Below are 10,809 nucleotides of genomic sequence, written 5' to 3'. Positions count from 1 at the left end.
AAAAAAATGCTGTTACCAAAGGAAGAGAAAGACTGCTACGCAGCCCCCCAAAAGCGAATGTCCATGACATGGGGGAAGCAGGCAGCACAGAGAGTGTATCCCTGACTCAGTGTCCCTGTAAGGTACTTGGCTATGAGAGAAGATGAAGGGAGAAACACAAAAGCCTTGAGAAAGTAGCAGGAAGCGCTGAAAAACACCGGAGAGGAAGGCATAAATGGGTGGAGAGAATCACTGCTGGTGCTGGGACCTGTACAGAGCTGGAGAGAGGTAGACGTTTTATGAACTTTGCACAGCATTGAGCTGTGCTCAGGAACAGGTGAACCATGATATGGAAAGCAAGTGCAAAAGGTTGTTAAGGAAGTTCTTGGATGTTTACGAGGGCACCAAGGATATTCTTCCTCTGAGGAGCGATAAAAGGTACCAGCGGAGGGGAAAGAGGTGTTAGGCCCTGGGGAAATAGTCACGTTGACTGCAGGTTTATCAGAAGCTTCGCTGTCCATCTGTCTATAGGGTAAAGGGGAACGTACTTTCACCGACCTCACAAAAGAAGGTGTGTATTCCTATTCTGGGAATATTTGAAAGTAACGTCCGCTCGATTTTTTGGCCTTAAAAGGTGAATGCAGTAGATTAGGACTATGCAGTATTCGTGAACACCTTGGGCCTAAAAATGATGAACTCACCATTCTGTGATGATGTGAATTCATCCATAAAGTATTGAGACATCGATGTGTGTGCACTAAGGCAGCCCAGAAAGTTAGTGCAGTTTCAAGAGACAAGTGGTAAATTAAGGGAGTGGGGGGAGCCAATGCTAAAAGAAATCAAAGTGAAAATATGAACATACATTGAAACTACACTACTTCATACTTCTAAATGTGAGTTTAACTGTGAAGGTTGTAAATTTGGGAATGGGGGTAGAGTTGATTATGAAACTTGGGAATCACGGGGAGAGCCACCCCCACTCCCCAGCTGCTCTCATTTCCAACTCAGCAGTCAGCCCAGGTGCTGGGCAAATTTGAAAGAATTTCTGCCCTGGAGATTAGAAACCAAACTCCAGGCTGGTCACCTCCCCTCTGTGCCTCCCTTTGCCAGGATACAAGGAGCTTAGTGGTCTGAGGAGGGACAAAGGGGTATTGTTAAGGCGAGCCTGGTTATGAGAAGGCTTTGCAACTAAAAGCTTTTATGCTGCTATCTAAGCCATTCTGCCCTGGGGGTGGGGGTGGGGTGGGGGTGGGGGACACTGCGTGACTGTCCCAACTTCACTATATCAGTTCAAAGAAAAATTTCAGACAGACGCAGTGATTGCAGAAGGATAGCTGGGGATTTGGCGACATTAATAGGTTAAGAATTTCTATCACAACATCTCATCCAAGTCCCAATTCCTGGCCCACTAGGTCCTGGGATGGGTTAGAGTGAAAACATCTTTCTTTTTGTAGATCTGAGTCGAAAGTTTTCTCCCACAGGAGCTGGCTGAGAGGCAGCCAAGCTTGGGGTGGGGGGACGGGCGTGGGGGGCCAGGGGCAGATTGCATCACAGAGGGTAGGATAAAACCTGTTTCAAATCTTTGTAGCCTCCTCATCTTGGTCCTTCTAGGAAAACTGCCACCTTCAGGAAAGGCTGCATAAACCCGAAGGATTGATGATCCCAAGGACTCTATTTTATCTGGGGAATTAATTCACTTGAGGTGTCCTATTAGTCTCAGATGCTAATTAATTATTAAGTATGTATTTCGTGTCTTCTCTTCCCTAGCACTGCACCATTGTGAGGACTGAACTCCTGACTTCAAGGAACTTGTTACTCAATTCAACAACCATTAATGTGCCATGTACTGTGATTAGGGTCATACAGGTAAAAAGATTGAGACTTGAGCATGTGGATATGAGAACAATCCACACTGGTCTATAACAAAGCATTACCCCACTCTCCGAATGACTGCTTTAAATGCTGCACCTCCCATGTTGTGGATAGTGTATGATTATTTGTGTTCTAGGATGGAGCTGTTTCCATGACCTGGCTTTATATCTACCATACTCTATTTGTAAAGTAAACGCTCAGGTTTTGGCTCAAAATTGACCAGTATTTGCCAATTTACACATTTCTTTCTGTCAAAAGACTCTTTGACCTTCTTTCTTGCCCACAGCTTAGGTCAGAACACAGACCTGGGAAGGAGGCAATGCCATCTTTGGTGGATTTTTCCATATCTGTGGGCAGTAATGTCAGGTGGTGACCTCTCAGGGAATTCAGTAGAAGAGTCTAGAGACAGGAAGGGAAGAATACTGGGGCTTCCAATGACACAAAGAAAGAACCCAGAAGTGCTGAGTGCTTTGTTCTGGAGCTACATGTCTCTATTCAGAGTGCATAACCTAAGAATGAAACTGATTGCTCAGGGCCTCATCTTGACCCAATAGGTGTCCTTGTGGGCATCTGCATGATAAATACTATAGCATGTCCTTGAGCTTTTACTATTTAAATCCCAATTCATGTTCTAGGAAGACGCTGGGCCCAGTGGGTCCCACTCCCTGTCCTAACTGCTACTTGCCCACCAGGCTGAATAGAGCTGGATGATGTTCCAGAACTCTAAGAATGTCAAAGGAAGTGTCATGATGGTCTCCGGTGCTGCAGTGAAGGAGTGTGGAGGAACATGGGTGGGTGTGGAGGAAAGGCGTAAGAGGGAGGGAAGAGGGACTCCAGACTTTCTCTTTGAAATCATTTACCATGCTGCTCCCGCCCAGAACCTCATGAAGTCAAGCCACTGGACTACACCCAACTAGTTTCATGTTTCTTCTTTCCTCAAGAGGAGAGCATGGCCGAACAAACACATCATTTCCCTTGCAGGATGTAAAATGGGTTTGGATTAGAAACTAGGCCCAACTTAACTCTGTTCCCAGACTTGTGTCTGCTCCTTCAAAACCTGGACAACTGCCAGACCACAAGAACATAGTGTATAGCAGGAATCCAGTAACGCTGCTGTGGTCATAGCTTAATTGCTCTGAAGAGGTAACAGAGATCCAGGCAATATCAAAAGCATGTGAGTCCCCTCTGATCTGAACATTGGTCCCCCATTCCTCCAGGTCCCCCACTCCTGAACCAGGCCATATCGCTTCCCAGGATCTTAACCAGTCAGAAGCAGTTATTCAGAGGGGTTAGCATGAAACTTGAGGGATGGGAAGATATGAGGGTAAATTCTGGCTCTTTGACTGACAGATTGTGGCTTTATTGAGTTATTTCTCAACTCTGAATCTCAGCTTTCTACTTTACTGATGAGATGAGATCAATACTTTTAAAACATTTTAATAGCATCATTAGAAAAATGATTCATATTCCTTGTAAAATATTTATATAACATAGAAAAGAATAAAGCAAAAACTAAAAACATTACACTGAATTTCTACACCCAAAGATAAATCACTTTTAATGTTTGGGAAAAAAATCATATATATATATATATATATACACACTTTTGCATCAAATAATCAAATAAGTCATATTATACATATTTTTCTAGAAATTGTTTCACATGAAATTAAGTAATGAATATATTTCCATGTTACTCAATATAATTCTTCAACATAAATTTTAATGGCTGCATAGTATTCTATTTTCTAAATGAATCATAATAATAATTAGTAGGTCACAACTGATGGATATTTAGGTTGTGTTTTTTTCTTTGTTTTGTTAGTATTGCTGCTATAAATACTGAGGACAATACAGTCCTTTCAAGCATCCTTCTCCTGACACAAATTGAGAGAAATAGTGAATGATTTAGCTCAAGAAAGGACACAAAAATCATAAAACCGTGTCCGCGAAAGCAAAAATTTAGAATGGAGGAAAAGGCCCGAGAAAAATTTTAGTGATCCTTACCGTTTATAAATGGCTTCTAATCTTATGGCCATTACTACATATATGTACACTACTATCTCACTGGCTTGAGTGGCAAGTGTATTTAGAGAAATTTTTTATTCTGAATATTCCAATGGATTTATTTCAACACTAGCATTTTGCTTCCCAAAAAGAACATGCTCTTGCCAAGAGTGTTTTTTCCCCCCAGAGATCCTGGGTCCACACAGGAACGATCCCCAGTACGCTGCAGGGAAATTCCTGCTTTCGGGATCAGACCATTCAGAAGACATTTGAGAGTCTCTCTCATGGCCCATGGGGCACTGTGTAGTGTTCGGAGGAGAAGCGGCCTCACGCAGCAATGCCTACCAGTTTCCTATCCTAGGGATCTGTGTGTTCTGCTTCATCGCCTACCATCCTTCTTATGTATGAGAACTGCCTATTGGCTCTACCTTATTCCTTTGGGTGGGCCCCACTCTGTAAAGGGAAAAGGATCAGGGTATTCAGAACTTGGAAATGTGGAAATTTCTTTTTGGAAAGGTGATTGTCTATACCACCTCTCTGAAAACTCCAAAGTTCACTTCTACGTGAGCAAAGCTCGCAATATGTGGCCTCCCTCAGTACTCTGAATCCACAGTCTGGTTCCTGTCCCATGTCCTATCACTTTACCTGTGGAGGGACAAAGATGATACTTGACCCACAGCTTGGATTTTGTACAGAAGAGTCTTCCTGTCCATCGCTCTTATGGCGTGACTCGGCGAGAGATGTCTGGGATATGCTGATGGTCTGTGCACTGCTGGAGACACGCATCCAGAGCTGGAAAGGGGGGGAATGTTCTTTCTATCTTTCCTTACTTCACCTTAATCTTTTAATACCACTAAGTTTTCCAATCCCCTTCCCTGAAACTATGCAAAATTGAACAGGAACAAAGCAGGCAGAGTTTAAAATCTCCACCTTAAGCAGAGCTTAAAGCCCATTCACCACACCTTCTGAGGCGACTAAAACATGCAGTGGTCCGATCAGAAGGGAGCAGATCTGGTCTTGGGTGTGGATAGGAGTAGAAATGCTGGGGCTCAGGGTCCTTTAAGAAAACAAGGCATCCCAGGAGTCATATAGTTACTAGACTTATCAGGGTGATCAATTTGTAAGTTATATAAATGTCTAATCACTATGTTGTATACCTGAAACTAATGTAATATTTTGTCAACTATAATTGAATTTTTTAAGAAAACAAGCCATCTTGACCACTAGATGGTGCTGAGAGATAGCGTCGGAGGTCCTGGAAGGTCAATGGTCTTGACCAAGAGACTATGAGAGGGAAGACAGGTTATGTCATCTGAACTAACTAACCCTCCTTCACAAAAAGGAGTTGGCAAAGGGAGCTTCCAATAGAATATGAGTCCTGACTCTTGTAAAACCCACAAGCCTGAGCATGATGATCAGAAGCAAGAGGTGAGGGCCTGATTAGTCAAAAGAGATAACAGACCTACTGGTTTCATGCCAAACCAGAGGGAAGGAGGCTGGAAGAGCTGCAATGGCGATGTCTCCCTGATCTGTTCAGGTGTTTCGCGGCTTCCCTTCTCTGTGACTCCTGAAGCACTTGTTGTGCACTCATAGCAACCACTCAGCCTGGAAAGCACCTTGCAGGGCAATGCAGGTATCCCAGAAGCAAAGAAAACTCACACAGCCTTGTGTGCAGGTCTGCACCCCAGACTCTAGGCCACATTCTGTCAGGTGAAGCAGCTGCTTCAAGGAGGGGAGACCAAGGGGCACAAAGAGGCCCTACAATGTGTGGTTTGCCCAGGAGTGAGCCACCTTTTCCTCCACACTCTCCTTCCCCTATATCCTGGCCCACAGTTGGCACTCCCCAAACGTGTAGTAATTGCATGAAAGCAGAACCTTAGCTCACCAGACCTCTCACTCTGTTAGTTCAACTCTGAGATGATCTAGTGGGGGACTCAGGCAGAATCAATCTGGAGCATGAGGTAGAGGTGGGAGGAAGACTTTTATGTCTCTCAGCTCGGGTCTGTCATCACCTGAAGAGATAATATGAACAATAATGGCCAGCATCTACTGAGAACTTACTAAATGCCGGTATTGAGCTAAGTGCCAGAGGTGGGTTTTGAACTCTAGGACCCCAAAAACCACACTCTGTCACCTTGAGAACTCAAGTGTCTGGAGCTGCTCCACATATGCTGCAGAAAAGAAGCCACCGTGCCATAACCAGCTCCCTGACTGGCTTGAGTTTCCTTGGCTTCTTAGAACCCCAGAGTCTCTTCCCACAGGAGCTCTCCAGGCTGCTGTAGAGCCAGCCACCTACTCGGAGCTGGTTCCTGCCCAGCCCCTGATGTGAGCAGCCATTGTTTTCATCTGTGGTGAAAGCTGAAGGAGATAAGACAGCTGGTTTAAAACAAACCATGATGATGTAAGTTGTAAAATGATCTAGAATCCCAGTCAGACGTTTGGATTTACCCCGTTCTCATTCCCTGAGTTCCTCCAGCTCCCAGCTTTACTCCCATTTCTCTCTGCCTGCCATCTCCTCTCCCCCTCTCCACCTCCATCCTACTGAGCCCCCCTCCTTCTGGCTATCTCTTGCTTGGGGAGCCCACAGCTGCACTGGACAGATCATTTTGTACTGATATATGTTATAATTACATCAGCTCTACCCTGTGTTCCTCTCTGGGGCTATTGTTGCTCTCTGAGAAGATCACTGGAGTGTTGGACTATGATCTATGACAAACCAGTCACTACCAGGCACCCTACCAGTCCTAAGGAGCAAGAAAATACAGAGCCCTGGGCCTGCTGATCCCAAAGCTCAGGGCCTGCATCCGTATTTTAATCAGTGCTCCCAGGATTTTATACCATGAAGTTAGATGCGGAATCACTGCCTACCTTTTCTATGGAGTCTTTCTCCACCAGGCCCTTCTTCCACCCACTCTTCTTTGTTAGTTTCCAAGTCCCTCGTCTTTGGGCATCTCATCTTACTAGTCCTTTAAACCCTTTATACGTTCATTTAATAACACTTTCTAAGTGCCTATAATATGTGAGGCACTGGGCCAGAACCTTTATCTCCACCTTTACAATCACCCTCTAAGGGAAGAATTCTGATTCCTGTTTCACACATGAAGAACCACCGCCCCACCCTCCACCCGGCTCTCTGATTCCAGAGTCCACAGCTACACTGGACAGATCACTTGCAGTGCTATATGTGGTAACTACATCAGTTCTTCTCTGTAATTCCCACTGGGAAGAGCCAGGATTCAATGGCAGGCATGTCTGGTTCTGAAGCCTGTGCCTTGAGTTTATGGTCACACTTGTCACACTTTGTTTCCTTGCACAGTGTCTGGAAAATAGTAAGTACTCCATAAATATTTGTTACTGAGTAACTGAATGAATAAATGAAAGAGTTCAAGCTCAAAGTTAGGACACCCCCAACACACACACACACACACACACACACACACACACACTCAGAGTTCTACCTCTGGGCCACCTCATTTCCTTCCTACCTTGTATCCTGCGCTTCTCTGCACGTCCAATCTTTGCCCTCCCAGGCCTGCTTGGATGGTGACTCTGAGCCTCTCTGACCCAGCCTGTGCTTGCCCTGGCTATTCCCAGAGAGTCAGCAGTAGAAATAAACTCCTGACTTCTCTGCAACCTAAGAGCTACTGAGCTCTGCCCCTGGCTCCTGAGGCAGAGGCTGAACCAGGACTGGCCCCAGGGCTCCTGGGAATATGAGGCTCCCCCTCCCTTTCTCTTCTTTCCTCCCTACAGCAACTGAGAACCAGGTCCTGAAGGCAGAAGAAGGGGTGCTTGATTTGGGAGGGTTTCAGTGAAGCAAGACGGGTCTCTTTGGAGCCCAGGGCCCTGCTCAGAGAAAACAAGTGAGGTTGGGAATTGAGGTCCCTGGAAAGCCCAGGACCTAGGGAAGATGAATTGTCAAATATTTCACCAGTTGTCCTGCCATGTTTCCCCGAAAATAACACCTAGCCGGAAATCAGCAGTAAAGTGCCTTTTGAAGCAAAAATTAATATAAGACCCAGTCTTATTTTAAGACCAGATATAAGATAATATAATACCAGGTCTTATATTAATTTTTGCTCCAAAAGACGCATTAGAGCTGATTGTCCGGCAAGGTCTTATTTTCGGGGATACAAGGTAGTTATTCCTGTCTCTCAAAGCTATCTTGCTGTCATGTAGGACGGCCTGTAGGGTCTCTGGTCCCGCTCCCCACACAAGAACGCAGGATATGGCTAGGCCAAAAAGGAACACCCACAGAGACATAAGTAGGGGAGTCATACCACTATACTCTCGCTGGCGGCTGGGTTGGAGAAACAGGAAACAGGAGCCACACAATTCCCAACCCTCACTGCGCCGCTTGCAGGCTCAGCCACCATCTTCTTGCTAGCCCCCATTTGCTGCTAGTGTAGCCACAGCAGTTATATTAGTGGCCAATGGCTCACTGGTTACAGCTGATGGCCAACTAGCCACAGCTGATGGCCATTTGATCACAGTCGATGGCCATTTACTACCTGAGCCAGCACCTTTCTATGTGAGGCCGAGAGCCTGGAAACTGCTTTTTGGGGCTCTGTCCCCACACTCCACCCCTACAGGGTCTCGCCTCACAATCTACGCGACAAGTGTCTTCCGCGAGGGGCCCTGTGCGAGGAGCCTGGAGGTGAATGCTATTTTCTGGACACAGCCAAACTCTCTGGTCACAGCCAGGGTTTCTCAGGGCACCACCAGTACTTCTGGGCACAGCCAGACTTCCTGGACTTCTTAGGGTACCACTAGTCTCCCCGGGCACACGAGGGCCTCTCAGGGCACTGCCACTCTCTCTAGGCGCAGCCAGACTTCCTGGACTCAGCCAGGGCTCTCAGGGCACTACCACTCTCTGGGCACAGCCAGACTTCCTGGACACAGCCAGGGTTCTCAGGGCACTGCCACTCTCTCTGGGCTCAGCCAGACTTCCTGGACACAGCCAGGGCTCTCAGGGCACTGCCACTCTCTCTGGGCCTCTCAGGGTACCGTGCTGGAACAACAGCGGCTCACAGTCAAGGTGCTTACATATTCTCAATGGTGGCCGGTCAAGACACAAAAGCAAACATCTGCTGGTTCCACTACAAGGTGGTATGTTCCCAAACAGTCAAGTGGTCCATTAAATTAGGGATGGAAGGCAATTCCCCATAGTCCATAGTTCGCCAGGGCTGTCCTAGGGATGAGGGTCGACCTTGACCTCACCCTCATCTCCCACGGAGGACTCAGCAAGCCTTTTCTCCTGGGACTACAAGTCCTGCATCCGGGCTGTCTCAGCAAGCACTTTCCAGCCCACAGGGCCGCCACAACCTTCGCTTTCTCCGGCCTCTGCTGGTTGGGGAACCGTCCACGTCTTCCCACCCCTCCGCAGGGGTCCAGCGCTCTGGCAGCTGCTCCTCCTGGTCTTCCTGGGACTGAGTGTTCATACACACAAACTGTGCCACCCCCTTCGGAGGGCTTTGGCCGGCACCGTACCCTGCTCGTTGCGCCATGTGTCATGCAGGAGACCCTACTCGCTGTGCCATTTGTCGTGCGGGGGACCCTGCTTGCTGCGCCATTTGTCGTGCGGGGCATCCTGTCGACTACGCCAAGTGTCATGCAGGACGGCCTGCAGGGTCTCTGGTCCCGCTCCCCACACAAGAACGCAGGATATGGCTAGGCCAAAAGGAACACCCACGGAGCCATAGGTAGGGGAGTCATACCACTATACTCTTGCTGGCGGCTGGGTTGGAGAAACAGGAAACAGGAGCCACACAATTCCCAACCCTCACTGTGCCGCTTGCAGGCTCAGCCCCCATCTTCTTGCTAGCCCCCATTTTTTCTGCTAGCCTAGCCACGGCAGTTATATTAGTGGCCAATGGCTCACTGGTTACAGCTGACGGCCAACTAGCCACAGCTGATGGCCATTTGATCACAGTCGATGGCCATTTGCTACCTGAGCCAGCACCTTTCTATGTGAGGCCGAGAGCCTGGAAACTGCTTTTTGGGGCTCTGTCCCCACACTTGCCTATCTATTGTAATCTTGCAACAAAGAGAACTCCTTGGGAACAGATACCACTTCTGACCTCGTAGAGCAGATACCTGGGGACCCAGCAGAGTATCTGGTAAACATTAGACTTCCAGCAAATATTTGTTCAAAGAGTCAATAACAAAAGCTACCATTGTGGGGATGAGGGAGAAGGTGAGAGGATTAGGAAGCACAAATTGGTAACCACAGGATTGCCACGGGGATACGAAAGACATTTTGGGGAACATAATCAATGACATTATGAAGATTTTGTTGGGTGTCAAATGGGTACTTGTCTTATTAGGGAGAACACTTCATGGACGGTGTAGATGCCTGACCACTGCAGTGTACACCTGAAGCTAAAGCTGAATAATACCGAATGTCAACTATAATTATATATATATATATAGTCACAGGATGTGGAGGACAGCATAGGGAATAGAGTCAGTGGAATTGTAACAGCTGTATACAATGTCAGAGGGGTAGTAGCTTGGGGAGGGGGGTTATCAGTTTGTGAGGGGTGGAAATTTCTAACTACTACATTATTCTGTACACCTGAAACGAATTTTTAAAAAGCTACCATTTATACAGAACTTATTACGTGAATCCTTTCGACAACCTTAAAAGTCAAGAATTACTATTTATCACCATTTTACAAATGAGGAATTAACTCAGAAAACTTAAGCAACTGCCCGAAGGTTACAGCAGCATGTAAGTGGTAAAGTGAACTAATGTCTGGCCAATTCCAAGGTCCCCATTCTTTCCCATTGTGCTACTCAAGGAACCAAGCACAGACTAGAAGGCTGCTATATTGACTGTAAGAATTTATTTTTTAACTATTTCAGTCTAAACTATTTGGTGTGTGTATATATACACCGCCTCTCCTCTCACCCCTAAAGTAGTTAGTTAGCATCTCAAGCACTGTAATCAGG

The sequence above is a fragment of the Rhinolophus ferrumequinum genome, chromosome 6 (assembly GCF_004115265.2).
Source record: "Rhinolophus ferrumequinum isolate MPI-CBG mRhiFer1 chromosome 6, mRhiFer1_v1.p, whole genome shotgun sequence".
NCBI lineage: Eukaryota > Metazoa > Chordata > Mammalia > Chiroptera > Rhinolophidae > Rhinolophus > Rhinolophus ferrumequinum.
Note: the sequence above shows the minus strand (reverse complement) of the source record.